Source organism: Palaemon carinicauda, chromosome 42 (assembly GCF_036898095.1).
Source record: "Palaemon carinicauda isolate YSFRI2023 chromosome 42, ASM3689809v2, whole genome shotgun sequence".
Taxonomy (NCBI): Eukaryota; Metazoa; Arthropoda; class Malacostraca; order Decapoda; family Palaemonidae; genus Palaemon; species Palaemon carinicauda.
Genome location: NC_090766.1, coordinates 32,362,679 through 32,377,326, shown reverse-complemented (window position 1 = coordinate 32,377,326; position 14,648 = coordinate 32,362,679). Strand labels below are relative to the sequence as shown.

Here is a 14,648-nt window from a genome sequence, read left to right as displayed (position 1 = left end):
TCTTATATATCATTTTGTATTTTTAATCTTGTATATAATATCTTTCTCGCTTTTTTATATATTTTTCATTGAATACCAATGATCTTTCCATTTTGAAACCGTTTTTGAAATGGCAAGACGTTTTCTGGTACGAATCATCCACGGTACTTTGCCTACGTAGCATGCCAGAAATGTCAACACTATAGACGAAACAATTTTGATTATAAAAGTATCGAATTGCATAAAATTAAGTATCAAGTTCCTTTATATATAAATAATCCTCTTTTCTTTTTATGTATCAAAAGGATTACGTTTAATCACTAGTGTATGTCTTAAGACCTTATTGTTAGCAGACTTCAGCCCCAGCTGACTTTGTCAACACGTCAGGAAAGTGGCAGGAAAGTGCATAAACAAATACATTGAAAAGGGCTGCCATTTTAGTACAGGTACAGATGACCCAATTTTCTTTTTGAAACTGCTTTTGAAATTCACAGTACTTTACTTTATTGCTATCAACAATTTCCAGGAAATGGTAAATAAATTGAGGTTTCTAATGGTAATATGACTTCTATGAGCATACCGCATCTTAGAGCGCTATCCAATACAGTTTATACAACCTACTGTGGAGGTACCCAAGCCGGATATTAGTTAATTAAAAATATTTTAATATTATTAAACTCATGATTACGAATCTAAAGTAATATTTGACAGGGTCAGGTCGCGAACAACGTTTACATGGCGGCCTCATGGTTTTACTTAACTGTAATGCAATATTTCGATGTTAACGTTGTAAATACGTATATGTCATGTTTTGTGGACCAGTTAAACTATTATATACATCTGTAAAATCCAGTTTGTAGCCCTTGTAGTTCGTTGGTACAGATTGAAACACCACATTTTGCAGGGGAAACAGACTAAAAAAACACCACCTTACCTTACCCCTAGGTAGTATTTCGATAGTCCTGCCCAGCGATTACCACTCGCCAGTACTTAGGGGCTTGATGGTTTTCTTTATTCGTGAGCGAAGCGAGCCCACAGCAGAGCAAAATCCATTAAGGACTATTAAAATATTACCGAAATTTAATGTTTTTTGTTCAGCCGTGTGCTCGTTTGCTCGCGGAAAAAGAAAAACAAACTATTATGTAGTGGTAAGGGGTAATAGCTGGGTGGGACTCTATCGTAATATTTCCCCTATACTTAGGTACCACACCTAACCTAACCTATGAGCCATATCCTTACCTACTGGGGGGTCTATGCCCCACTGCGACCCTCCCTAAGATTACCGTATTTTTAGTTTACCCTGTCCCAACGAACTACATTCACCCATTCAGTATCATGAGTGAAACGGTTTGGGTGCAAATTGGTCATAAATTAAGCTGAGGATATGGTTATTTATTGGTGGTTTGCAGGGTGTCCCTCTTTAGGTAAGTATGTAGGAATACGACTCTTAGGTTAGGTTAGGTGGTCCTCTTGGGTTTGTATCTTTTTAAAATATGGTTTTGGAGAATTGGGGTGAATGTACGATATCAGCCACCTGTGTGTATTATTATGTCTAACTTTGGAAATTGGCAGTGTAAGGGGGGGTCGCAGGCCCCCCCCCCCCCCCCCCCCCCGTTAGGTAAGTAGGTAAGGACACGGCTTGTAGCGTAGGTTAGGGGGGAAAGTTCAGGTTAGTTGATGTCCATTATTAATCAATACGTGAGGAACTGGCCGCTGATATACAAAAGCTCTGGAGCATTTGTATAATGACAGACTGGCATCCCGCATGCATAGAAAAGGGGAATCTACTTTCCCAGTTTTTAGGCGTTGGCAAGCTGTGGCCACCTTACTACAAAACCGACGTCCATTGTTCTGTAAAACCTCTACACAAGAATGCCATCAAACTTAAACTTAAACTAATCTAATATACGATCCGTGTCCTTACTTACCTAACAGGGCCCCCCTGCAACCCATTTTTACTGTCGTATTCTCAGCTTACCCTTTGTTTGCTTCACTCCTAGCAAGGTAACACAATTATGTTTTGTAAAGGTATTCTTTTACAAGTAATAATTAAGTTTCCACTTGTCCCAGCAAACTACATTCACCCTGTTTGGGTTGCATCCTCATCTCCTTGTGAAGCGAAAACTGTGGTGGATGATATGGACAGGTGCGTGTTCTGCAGTACATTCGGAGATACAAACACAAATCCAACTGAAAATAACAAATATAAACAAATACTGTAATAGAACAATAGTTTATCATGTAATACAGTAAGCAAAATTACTTTTGTAATAACCTGATATCTATTTCATGTGGAACCATTCTATTTGTTGACTTTTGTAACTGTAAATCATAGGCATGGGATTCAGGTTAGGCCTACCTCAGGCCAATATTTAACAAAATTCGACTTACAAACAGCTTCTTGGAACCAATTAAGTTTGTAAGATTAAGAACTTCTGTACACTAAAAGCAAAGCAACCTAATACACCTATAAAAAAAATATCTTCTCAAGATAGGTTTGATCTTTCCAAAATAAAACTTCCACATTCCTTGGCAATCTTCCTTTGGTACAAACAGTTTTAACTGGGCCAAAAAACATGGCTTGCTATTGTGAGTTAATTTTCTATTGTAAACATAGCTCATTTCACCAACACTGCTCTTGGAACAAATGCCTTAGTAGTCATATAAGAGTGTTATCTTATATAAATAAAACGTAAACTCCTATGTCTTGAGAAATTCATAACCCCCACCAGTTATAGCTTGTTCAAGTTATAGAAACAATCTAATTAGGTCTAACTTCATCACTCAGAGTACAGCATTACAATCTTCATGTTTCCGTGGCTAAGAACGCTATCTCCAACCCATGCTTGATGCTTCCATTACCCAGTTTGAATTTTGGAAATATTGAATTTTAATTGAATAAAAAACGCCCTCCGGCAATTTCCTGGGTCAATCAAACCCAATTTGGTCTTTCTAGTTACCCCACCCTCCATTTAGTTCAGTGTTACTACGCTTATGCATAGGTGAATTGATCAAATAGTCATCTACATTGAATTTTAGGAACTATGGGAGTGAGGAAGTGCGTCAGGGTACAGAACTCGTACGACTTATGAATTTCACAGCAATTTTAAGGATTTTCAAAAATTTTTATTTAGTAAGTACTAACATAGGGTATTTAGAACATTCTGAACAGCTTGTATTCTATACAACTTTGCAATAGCGTTTGAAATAAGGGAGGTCCATCATTATACATACTGTACTTTGAAAAATTTAAACTTCCCTGTAGTATTTCCACTAGAATCGTTCAAATTAACTTTAGATAAACCAGGTGCTGTTATTATTTTCTTCCTTTGGAATATTGTACTACAGTAAATATTTACTGGTCTGATGAGAGGAGGCAACTGGATATTTTTTAGAATGGCTAACAAGCCCACTAACTCGTTATAGTATAAGTAACTGGGTGTCGCAGGGCGAAACGCTGACATAGGTAAGGTGTGGTGGGCATATTTTTAGTAAGGTCGTATTTATTTGATTTACCATAAAATGAGATAAAATATTTTTTTTTTTTTCTACGTTGGATCTGATCTGTGTCCGCCAATCTACAAACTCAACTCAGGTTAGGTGCCCAAGATGAGAAAACTCTGGGCTTATGTCAGCGAGAATACTTTTCAACCTAACCTTGACTAGGATGCTGGGCTTGGCATGGTTTTAATTGTAAGGCTCTCACATGCTCATTTTAGCCTTTATAATATTTGTCATTTAGTTTAGGTTTATATCCCTGGAACAAATATAAATACCCTATGTGGATAATTATAGTTAGCAGCACAGAAAACTATATTATTACATTTTCAGCCAATATTGGATATTAATTTTTAAATATTAAACTTAGCCGGTGAATATATAATAGCTGACGTCTCGGACGGCTCGACAGAAACCCAAAAACTCGCGAGCGATCGCTGTGAAGGTTGCGGGTGTGACCACCAGCGCCGACTATCGGCCAGATACCGCATATACTTGTAAACAGCTCCAGTTCTTCTCTGTCGGTCTCATCGACAAGTTGATTCCGCTCGCTGTTGACCTTGAGTTTTCGTCATTTTTGGTGAAGTACTTTATTTTGGTTGTTTTGAGCTTTCGCTGTGACGGGTGTTTTTCTCTTCAATTAAAACTCTTGAACCCTTTTTTGGCTAGTGTTTATTGTTGATGACTTTGGATTTGTTTTGGATTTTCTTTGACTGTTCAATATGGCTGACCCTTCTCCTATCCCTGGTCCTAAATTTCGCAAATGTAATGCTAGGGATTGTAACAAACGTCTTCCCAAGGCCTCTCTCGACCCACATACCGTTTGTTCTAATTGCCGGGGTAAATCCTGCCAATTAGGAGATCGGTGTGATGAGTGCGTGGTCTTGTCGGAATTTGACTGGCTTGAATTTGATAAATATTCTCGTAAGCTGGAGAGAGATAGGGTAAGGAGAAGCTCCTCTAGGTCGTTGGAATTTTCCTCCTCCCGTGCCCCTGAACCTAATCCTTCCCCTGTAGTAGTTGTTCCTGAACCCTCTACTAGCACTCATGAACCGTCCATGCGGGATATGTTTCTTGCGATTCAAGCTTTAGGCGAGAAAGTTGAGTCCTTAGCATCGGACCGTAACCAACTCATGTCAAATGTGAAGTTATTAAAGTGTCAGAGTGGCAAATCAGAAAATCGTAGTGATAAAGTGATAAGTGCGCAAAGTGTATTTAGTGTTGCGACCGAGGGTTCGTCTGTTCGTGCTTGTCGCTCCCCTAGTCCGAGACCTCTTTCAGGCTCCCCTGCACCAGGGAGAAGTAATGTCGTAGGACTTAAGGGGACGAGAGGCTTCAACCAACGTACAGACGTTCCCTCTTTAGTATCGGGCGTGTCTCGTCAAGATCGCCCTTACCATAAGACGAGCGAGGCTGTGTTCTCCTCGTCATCCGAAGGCTTTTCGCAAAAGAAACCTTGGCGCAAGGTTTCTAGACCCTTGAAGCGAAAGTCAGTCCCTTCAGGACAGGTCCAGCGTCCTGGCTGTAGCCATTGGGACAGCTCTGACCCTTTGCAGTCGTCGGAAGACTGTTCGCCTATTAAACGTAAGCGTAACACGGGGTCCGAGGGTCTCGGTAAAGGCAATGTTTTGCCAACACAGACGTTACCATCGTCTCGGCCTGTTCCGACTCCCGTTGATCCTAAATGGGTTGTCCTGCAGGACATGCAGACTAAGCTTGCCTCCCTTATGGAGGGGTATCAAGCTGAGCAGGGTCACGATGATCTTTCGCTCCGTTACGCTGATCGAGACTCTGGCCGTCAGCTGCCCAAACGAGCTTTTACTCGTCCTTTTGACGTTAGCACTTTGAAACGTGATGTCGGTAGTTTGTCACGTCAGTCACGTGACATGGATCCTCCCTCGCTGCAGTCCCGTGTTGACTTTCAGCCACTGCCGCAGTCTCGTGTTGACGTTCAGCCGCTTCCGCAATCTCGTGTTGACGTTCAGGACGTTCGCCAACCAGCTCAGTTGCCTCAACTTGACGTTGAGCGTCAATCACCGCAGTCGAAGGTTGTTTTGACTGCTCAGTCTAGGCAGTCAATGCAGTTCCGACGTGACGTCGAGCGTCCATCAACTCCTGTTGTTGTTGTTGGACAGTCACAAGGTTTTCAGTCCTTTCAGCAGCGACGTGACGTCGCTTCCTCTACTGCTACTGCTGCTCCTTTGCTTGTTGACACTGCCTGTCAAGCATTGCTGCCGCGGCAGGTCTCTCCTTTTCATGAGACTAGACAATTGTCGGACGAGGTTCCTTCAGATGAGGAAGTTGCTGATCCTCCGCCTACTGATATTCCTTTGGGCATTTTGTCAGACAGAGAAGAGCCTAAAGCTGCTCAGCCCTCTATGGACTTTAAGAAAATCATGCTGATTTTTAAGGATCTTTTTTCCAGACCATTTTGTAACTTCTGCTCCTCGTTTGCCTCCGTCAGAGTTTGCGCTAGGCCTAGCTGCTTCCAAGCCTTCGTTTACTAAGCTAGTGCTCTCTCGCTCTTCTAAGAGGGCTTTACGTTTGCTAGGCGACTGGTTGATCACCAGGAGGAGTTTGGGGAAGACGGCCTTTGCTTTCCCTCCTTTTAAATTAGCCTCTAGAGCGAGCGTCTGGTATGACACGGGAGAAGTTCTCGGCTTGGGAGTTCCTGCCTCTGCCCAGGGAGACTTCTCAAGCCTCGTAGACTCTCCCCGTCGCCTGGCCATGAGACGCTCTAAAGTTTATTGGTCCTCCTCGGACCTTGACCATCTCCTTAAAGGGGTTTACAGGGCCTTCGAAGTTTTTAACTTCTTTGATTGGTCGCTAGGAGCCTTAAGCAGGAAGATCTCGTCGGCCGACCAGGATGTTTCCGTGCTTATTATGTCCTGCATGGACAAAGCCATCCGTGATGGCTCCAATGAGCTCGCCGCTACCTTTATGGCTGGAGTCCTGAAAAAGAGGGAGACTCTTTGCTCGTTCCTTTCGGCAGGAGTAACTCCCTGTCAAAGGTCGGAGCTTCTCTTTGCCCCTTTGTCATCTGCCTTGTTTCCTCAGCAGTTGATCAAGGATATTGCGGCTTCTCTGGTGCAGAAGGATACCCACGACCTGATGGCTACGTCTGCTCGTAAGGGTGCTCCTTCATCGTCTTATGTCGTAAGACCCAAGATCGATACCCCAGCGACGAGGTTTATCCCGCCCTTTCGTGGCAGAGCTCCTAGTAGGGGAGGCGCTCGTGCCGACAGTAAAAGAGGCAAGAGGAGAGGATCCAAGTCCTCCCGTGGCAGAGTCTGACTGCCCACGTCCTCAGACAGCGGTAGGGGCCAGACTGAACAACTTCTGGCAGGCCTGGGAGAAGAGGGGTGCAGACCGAGAGTCTGTGTTGTTGCTCAAGGAGGGGTACAAAATACCTTTTGTACGCAGACCTCCTCTAGTAACAGTTCCTTTAGACCTCTCTCCCAGGTATCGAGAGGAGTCAAGGAGGCAAGCTCTACATCAGCAGGTGTCTCAGTTGCTAGAGAAGGGAGCGGTGGTGAAAGTTTCGGACCTTCAATCACCGGGATTTTACAACCGTCTCTTCCTAGTCCCAAAGCATACAGGAGGTTGGAGGCCAGTGCTGGATGTCAGTGCGCTCAACGTTTTTGTTGTAAAAACAAAATTTACGATGGAGACCACGAAGTCCGTTCTAGCAGCGGTCAGAGAGGGAGACTGGATGGTCTCTCTCGACCTGCAGGATGCGTACTTCCACATTCCTATACACCCAGATTCTCAACCATATCTGAGGTTTGTTTACAGGAATGTGGTGTACCAGTTCCGAGCACTGTGCTTCGGCCTCAGCCCTGCTCCTCTCGTGTTTACGAGGCTCATGAGGAATGTGGCAAAATTCCTTCATTTATCGGGAATTTGAGCCTCCCTGTTCCTGGACGACTGGCTTCTCAGAGCATCGTCCCGTCATCGCTGTCTGCAGGACCTTCAATGGACGTTGGACCTGGCAAAGGAGTTGGGACTGTTGGTGAATCCCTCCCAGACGATTCTCTATTTGGGGATGGAGATTCGCAGTCTAGTTTTTCGGGCTTTTCCGTCTGCCACCAGGATAGAGCAAGCCCTGCTCAAAGTCCGCCTCATGCTCAAAAAAGACCGTTGCTCAGTGAGAAGTTGGATGAGCCTCCTAGGGACTCTGTCATCCCTGGAACAATTTATCTCACTAGGGAGACTTCACCTTCGCCCTCTCCAGTTCCATCTAGACTCCCATTGGGACAAGGGCAAGACTTTGGAAGCTGTGTCAATCCCGATCTCCGAGCCAGTAAAAACGTGCCTGAACTGGTGGGACAGCGACATAAGTCTGCGAGAGGGTCTGTCCCTGGCGGTCAGGAACCCAAACCACGTGTTGTTCTCAGACGCGTCGGATTTGGGTTGGGGAGCGACTCTGGACGGTCTGGAATGTTCGGGTCTTTGGACGTCGGATCAGAGGAGCCTGCACATCAACTGCAAGGAGCTGTTGGCTGTTCACTTGGCCTTGACGAGTTTCGAGAGTCTTCTACGAAACAAAGTGGTAGAAGTGAATGCGGACAACACCACAGCCTTGGCGTACATCTCCAAGCAAGGAGGCACTCACTCCCACACACTGTTCGTCATCGCAAGGGACCTCCTCATCTGGTCAAAAGATCGAGGCATCTCCCTGTTGACAAGATTCATCCAGGGGGACTTGAACGTCTTGGCGGACTGTCTCAGTCGGAGAGGTCAGGTGATCCCCACAGAATGTACCCTCCACAAGGACATGTGCAAGAGTCTTTGGATGACTTGGGGCCAACCCACCATAGACCTCTTTGCCACCTCGTTGACCAAAAGGCTCCCGACCTATTGCTCTCCAGTCTCAGATCCAGAGGCGGCCCACATAGATGCTTTTCTGCTGGACTGGTCTCACCTGGACGCGTACGCATTCCCGCCGTTCAAGATCATCAACAAGGTACTGCAGAAGTTCGCCTCTCACGAAGGGACAAGGTTGACGTTGGTTGCTCCCCTCTGGCCCGCGAGAGAGTGGTTCACAGAGGTACTTCAATGGCTGGTAGACGTTCCAAGGAGTCTGCCTTTAAGGATGGATCTCTTACGGCAGCCCCTCGTAAGGAGTCTTCATCAAAGCCTCCCCGCGCTTCGTCTGACTGCCTTCAGACTATCGAAAGACTCTCAAGAGCTCGAGGATTTTCGAAGGAGGCAGCCAGAGCGATTGCGAGGGCTAGGAGAGCATCTACCATCAAGGTCTGCTCCCACTATTAAGGGTTAAAGGAGCATGTTGGCTTCTGTGTTCAGACATAGAGGCTTAGATCTGTCCAATAATAAAGATCTCCAAGATCTCCTTAAGTCCTTCGAGACCTCTAAGGAGCGTCATATGGCAACTCCTGGGTGGAACTTAGACGTGGTCCTAAGGTTCCTAATGTCCGACAGGTTTGAGCCATTACATTCAGCCTCCCTGAAGGATCTCACCCTCAAGACGCTTTTTTTGGTGTGCTTGGCTTCGGCTAAAAGGGTCAGTGAGATCCATGCCTTTAGTAAAAACATCGGCTTCTCTACAGATAAAGCCACATGTTCGCTTCAGCTTGGTTTCTTGGCCAAAAATGAACTGCCTTCTCGTCCTTGGCCTAAATCTTTTGATATACCTTGCCTATCAGAGATCGTAGGCAACGAGGTTGAAAGAGTACTGTGTCCAGTTAGAGCTCTTAAGTTTTATTTAGCTCGTACCAGATCTTTACGAGGTGGATCTGAGGCCTTATGGTGCTCCGTTAAGAAGCCCTCATTGCCTATGTTTAAAAAAGGGATTTTGACGTAGGAAAAATCTATTTCTGGGCGAGGGACCTGTGCCGCCCAGTGAATAAGCTCCTATTAGCACTTATTCTTAGGTAATTTACTGCTAAATATACCAGAGAAAAAATGTAAAGGAGTGCTAGGTTAACTAGCTCGCTCACCTATTGGTGTCGGTATAGAATTGGGCGTATAATCCAGAGGTCCCGCACTATTTAGATTCATCCACGACAAAGACCCCAATAGAGGCGAGCCGTTCAACCTCACTCGGCACCAGCAACTCTGCATCCGCTCAGAACCCAACTCCTTAGCACCCAAAGTTTGGGGACTCCAAGGGAGAGGAGCTGGGAGGGTTCACTGGGCGGCACAGGTCCCTCGCCCAGAAATAGATTTTTCCTACGTCAAAATCCCTTTTCTGGGCTTGAACCTGTGCCGGCCAGTGAATATATACAAGAGAAATGTCACCAAACTTGCAAAATAAAGGAAAAAACATAAGCATAAGGGAAATACAAGTTGCTTTAATCAGAGATGAGTGCCAAAAACAGCTATAAGGGTATCTTAAAAGAACATAAATCCACTTGGTAGAACAATTGACAAAAAAGGTAAGGTATAATAATGCCGTGAGTGATGATATCTACAGATACTCAGGAGTCAAAAATTTACAAATATAATAATAGTAATCAGGTGCGAAACCAACGAATACAAATAGGGTATAAATGAGGCAGGTAAGGGGGAGAGATAAAATGACAAAGAATTAATATGTGAGTTACCTGGGGGTAACTACACTCCCTGCAGCTACTGTAGGAAATTTAAGGGCTTCCAAATGTTTAAGATAGTGTTTCTTGAACACTGACGGTGACTTCCACCCTGTATACCTGGAAAGATCCGTAAAATTCATGTGGTAAAAAAAGTTCACCGAAGTAGCAACCGCTCTGATATCATGTGCAAGAGGAAAAGAGTCAGGGCTAGCTTGTTTAATAAAATACAAAATCTGTTGCCTGATCCCTTTAATGGTAATGGTACCGCCTTGTTCTCTAACGAATAGAGGCCCCGAGGAGTTAGAGGAGGTCCGGGATAAATAAGACCTAAGAGTAGTAACAGGGCACAGAGACGGATCTTGCGTGAGGGGAACAATTTTCCAGGAGGACCATCTGTTCTGAGGGTCTTCGTTCTTAGCTAAAAAGAATTTGTTAGGTGAAAGAAGGACCTCTCCCGAAGGAAGGAACTCAATATGACCCGGGTCTCTTGATAAAGCTGCCAGTTCAGAAATTCTTGCCCCGGAAGCCAAACTCACCAGGAAAAGTGTTTTCCTGAGAAGGGGAATGTAATCACAAGAACTGTTAATGGTATCAGAAGCCAATTTGAGTACATCATTCAGGAACCAGGTAACCGGGGTAGGACGAGTAACCGGTTTCAGTCTGGCACAGGCTTTCGGAATTGAAGCTAACAAAGAGTCGGTTAAGTCTATGTTAAAACCCACTAGAAAGATCTTTTTCAAGGCAGATTTAATAGTGGTGATGGTATTGGCTGCCAGACCTGATTCTAATAAAGTTCTAAAGAAAGTGACTGTAAGGTTCAAGTTCATACAGTGTACGTCTGAGTCTATCAAAAATTTTGCCAACTTTTTAACCGCAGAATCATATTGGCGGATGGTGGAATCCCGTTTATCTGATTCTAAGAACAGGGTGTTTTGAGGATCGATATTGGCACCATGCATGGCCGCAAACTTCATGAAGTCCATAAAGTTAGGGCGCTCTGAATGTTTGAGAAAGCGTACACAACGCGTGTTTGTACTATCTGAGACAGAACCGGATTGGGTATTGGGTGAGGATGTAGTCTCAACTCTCGCAGGAGAGGGTACCAATTGCTCTTGGGCCAGTTGGGTGCGACCAAGGCTACTCGTCCCTTGAAGGATCTCAGCTTGTCTAGGACTTTCAGTAAAAGATTCACCGGGGGAAAGAGATAAATCCTTTCCCAGATGTCCCAATTCTGTGACATGGCGTCTGTGGCGTAGGCCTGAGGGTCTAGATTGGGAGCCACATATACTCTCAATTTGTGGTTGGACTCCGTGGCGAAGAGGTCCACTTGGAGACCCGGAACCCGAGAGAGAATCCACCGGAATGACTTTAGATCGAGTGACCATTCCGATTCTAGAGGGGAGGTCCGGGACAAGGCGTCTGCCACTACGTTCCGGACTCCCGCCAGGTGGACAGCTGAAAGATGCCAACGGTTCGAGGCTGCTAGGGAGAATATGGCTACTAGAACATGGTTCAGAGGCCCTGATTTTGATCCGCCTCTGTTGAGGCAGCGGACCACCACTTCGCTGTCGAGAACCAGACGAAGGTGTTGTCTCTTGGGTGGAGCGAGACGTTTCAGGGTTAGAAGAACTGCCATGGCCTCCAGCACATTGATGTGAAATTGGCGGAATAAGGGAGACCAAAGACCTTGAACTTTCCTGAGCTGAGAATAGCCTCCCCAACCTGATAGGGATGCGTCCGTGTGAATGATTAACTTCGGAGGCGGAAATCGAAGGGGAACTGACTTTGACAGATTGTTGGCCCTTGTCCAAGGTAGAAGTCTTTCCCGGAGAATGGGAGGAAGGCGGACTTTCCTGTCCCGGAGCTTCCGGTTCGCTCTCGAACGCCAGATACGATTGATATCTTTCAATTTTGCCTTCAGAAGTAGATCCGTCACTGAAGCAAATTGAAGGGACCCTAGGATCCTCTCTTGGAGTCGTCTGGAACTTACTTTGTCTTTGAGAAAGCGTTTGGTGTTCATTGCAATCTCTAACCTCTTGGGTTTGGGAAGACACAGAGTGTGAGATATAAGATCCCATTGCAGACCGAGCCATTGGAACTTTGATTTCGGAAGAAGACGGGACTTCTTGAAGTTGTTCTGGAAGCCTAGAGATTGAAGGTATTGGATGACTCTGTGAGTGGCTTTTAGGCAATTTTGGGAGGTGTCTGACCAAATGAGCCAGTCGTCCAGATAGGCTACTACTTGAATCCCTTGATTTCTGAGTTCTTGAACAGCAACTTCTGCTAACTTTGTGAAGATCCTTGGGGCGATGTTGAGCCCGAAAGGCATCACCTTGAAGGAGTAATTTTTGTCCCCTAGGCGGAAGCCTAGATACGGACGGAAGTGTCTCGCTATCGGGACGTGATAATAGGCGTCTGTAAGATCGATAGAGGTGGTGACGGCCCCACGGGGAAGTAAGGTCCGCACCTGCGAGACGGTAAGCATGCGAAACTTGTCGCATTGAATGGACAAGTTGAGAAGGGATAGGTCTAGAATCACTCTTCTCTTGTCCGAATCCTTCTTCGGGACACTGAACAGCCGACCCTGAAACTTCAGGTGTTTCGTTTCTTGTATGGCGTTCTTTTGTAACAGGTCCTGGACAAATTCGACTAGGTCCGGAGTGGAATGTTGATGAAATCTGTTCGGAGGAGGAGGTCCTTGAATCCAACTCCACCCCAGTCCCTTGGAGATGATACTGAAAGCCCAGGGACTGAACCTCCATTTGTTGCGGAAGGCATAAAGCCTCCCCCCTACCCGCTGCACCTCAGTATTGGCTTGAGGAGTTGCCTCCACGTCCGCCTCGGAAGTTCTTTCCCTTGCGAAAGAATCTACCTCTACCTCTGTTCTGGTTTGAACCACGGTGGTAGCCTCTACCTCTGTTATAACTCTGGGAAGAGCCTTGAGCCTCATAAGACTGGTTAAAGGCTGGAGAGGTGGTGGAGGCACCGGGAAGCTGGCTCTTAGGGAGCAGAACGGTGACATAGTCGTCCGATGAAGGAGCCTGAGAGGTGGAAGGCTGTGCAGGAGCAGCAGGAGATGGAGGAAGAGGCTGACGGAAAACGGACGAACTACTCTGCTGTTGCCGGAACTGGGTGGAGGTATACGGGCGGAGCTTCTTCCTACCCCGGGCTTGGTAATTTGCGGGATCATATTTCCGCTTAGGAGTCAAACCCCAACGAGCTTTAAGGCTCTGATTAACTCTAGTAGCCTCTGCCAAGACTTCCTCCACAAGATCCTCAGGGAAAAGATTTGAACCCCAGCAAGAGGACCGGATAAGTTTATTCGGCTCGTGCCTAATGGTCGCCTCAGCCAGGACGTGTTTGCGGCACCTACGTTTAGCAATAGCAAAGTCATATAAATCGAAATATAATGACTGCAAAGTAGCCTTATTGAGAGACTTAAAGATACTCTCAGTATCATAAGTTAAGGCTATCGACTCCGTAGACGTGGCCAAGTTCAAAGTTCGACCAACACGTAGGCGGGAATCATACTCCTGTTTAATGAGGGATTCCGGGAGACGGGGAAGCCGTTCACTAAACATAACTGAAGCACAGTCCGCTGTTAGTTTGCCAGAAGTAAAAGTGGTATGGACATTGTCCCAACACTCATTACCTGAAGGAAGAAGGAGGGAGATCGGATCCACCTCTCGGATGGGAGGCAAGGGCTTCTCCTCCAGAGCATATTGGAAAGCAAGCTCTGCAACCTTATTGACGCATGGAGTCACGGTGTTCTTGTCCATTAAGAACATTGTGAAAGAACTTTTATAAGGCGTCAACATGGTATTGGTGCAACCAATATCATTCAGAAACCTAGCCCAAACAGATTGGGCTTGTTCTTTTGGGAAAATGACAGTCTCTTTGGGGACCTTATCCAGCCGAACCAGAGCTTCCTCGGTAAGCCTGGCATAACCATGAAATGGAAATGCGAGACCAGGAGGAAAGAATTCAAAATCCTCTAGAGGACGAGTACCAAGACCTTCCAATGTTAACATCCCGTCTGAGAATGGGGAATGAAGAGCCATGCACCAAGGGTTATTCTTGGTAAACGGCGGAAGCTTAGAGGCATCCGGGATGAGAGAGCTTTGAACTCGCTCCGGAGCACCTTGCTCTAATGCCCCAAGTCTCTGACCAATGTTAGAGAACATCGTGTCCATCTTGGCCTGCATTTCCGACACAATCTTCGATTGCATCTCCGACACAATGCGAAGCATGGCTGATTCGGAAAGGCCCGGGCTAGGAGCAGAAGTGGCGGATTGCACTCCCGGGTCGTGAGACTTAGAGGAGGAGCCGGAAGCCTTAGATGACGGGTTTGTATTTGACTTGGAACTATGGGAAGCCTTGTGGGGCTTACGAGCTTTTGGCAAAGTTCTAGATATAGACTTATCTTTGGGAGGAACCGGGTGTGATCGATGAGACGAATCACGGTCCCCAGAAAAACCATGGAAAGAAGAGAGATCAGATGAAGAAGAAAGAGCGGGGCTGAGGATAGGAATCTCAGCGCCGGTAACACCTGCCTCACTTACCACCCTACCTGCATCCGGATCATCCAACAACATAGGTTCAACATCCAGGTTCATG

General features: G+C 45.9%; 1 protein-coding gene across 6 annotated transcripts in view; it reads left to right on the top strand.

The window, feature by feature from the left end:
* The window catches only part of LOC137632901 (putative divalent cation/proton antiporter TMEM165), a 142,138-nt gene that overhangs the window by 7,839 nt on the left and 119,651 nt on the right, over positions 1-14,648 (top strand). For 2 of the 6 annotated variants that reach the window (XM_068364999.1, XM_068364996.1), the window contains exon 1: positions 272-425. The exons of the other annotated variants lie outside the window; for them this stretch is intronic. The gene's annotated coding sequence lies outside the window, so the exon portion shown is untranslated. Of the gene's footprint in view, positions 1-271; positions 426-14,648 lie in introns of those variants that run through there. 6 annotated transcript variants of the gene reach the window in all.